Raw genomic sequence first — 1041 nt, forward strand, 5'->3', positions numbered from 1 at the left:
GAAGCATTTTCATGTAGAGACCTTTTCTGGAGTTAAACGCCAGCTTTCATGCCAGTTTGGGCGTTTAACTCCAAGTTTTATGCCAGTTCCGGCGTTTAACGCTGGAATTTCTGAGGCCGAATTGCTACGCCGGTTTGGGCCATCAAATCTTGGGGAAAGTATGGACTATCATATATTGCTGGAAAGCCCAGGATGTCTACTTTCCAACGCCATTGAGAGCGCGCCACATGGGCTTCTGTAGCTCCAGAAAATCCACTTTGAGTGCAGGGAGGTCAGAATCCAACAGCATCTGCAGTCCTTTTCAGTCTCTGAATCAGATTTTTGCTCAGATCCCTCAATTTCAGCCAGAAAATACCTGAAATCACAGAAAAACACACAAACTCATAGTAAAGTCCAGAAAAGTGAATTTTAACTAAAAACTAATAAAAATATACTAAAAACTAACTAGATCATACCAAAAACACACTAAAAATAATGCCAAAAAGCGTATAAATTATCCGCTCATCAGACGTGCAGAAGCTTGTTATGCCTCTGTCCCAACACTGCACCAATGGCATGGTCACTGGCATCACACATTAATTCAAATGGCAATGTCCAATCTGGTGCAGAGATGACTGGTGCTGTGACCAGCTTAGCTTTCAGGGTCTCAAACGCCTGCTGACACTGTGTGTCAAACACAAATGGCGTGTCAGCAGCTAGCAGGTTACTCAAAGGTTTTGCAATTTTCGAAAAATCCTTTATGAACCTTCTGTAGAATCCTGCATGCCTCAGAAAGCTTCTGATTGCCTTAACATTGGCAGGTGGTGGTAATTTTTCAATTACCTCTACCTTTGCCTTATCCACCTCTATTCCCCTGCTTGAAATTTTGTGCCCAAGGACAATTCCCTCAGTCACCATAAAGTGACATTTCTCCCAGTTCAAAACCAGGTTAGTCTCTTGGCAACTCTTTAGAACAAGAGTCAGGTGATCAAGACAGGAGCTGAATGAGTCTCCATATACTGAGAAGTCATCCATGAAGACTTCAAGAAATTTCTCCACCAT

The sequence above is a fragment of the Arachis duranensis genome, chromosome 4 (assembly GCF_000817695.3).
Source record: "Arachis duranensis cultivar V14167 chromosome 4, aradu.V14167.gnm2.J7QH, whole genome shotgun sequence".
NCBI classification, from domain to species: Eukaryota; Viridiplantae; Streptophyta; class Magnoliopsida; order Fabales; family Fabaceae; genus Arachis; species Arachis duranensis.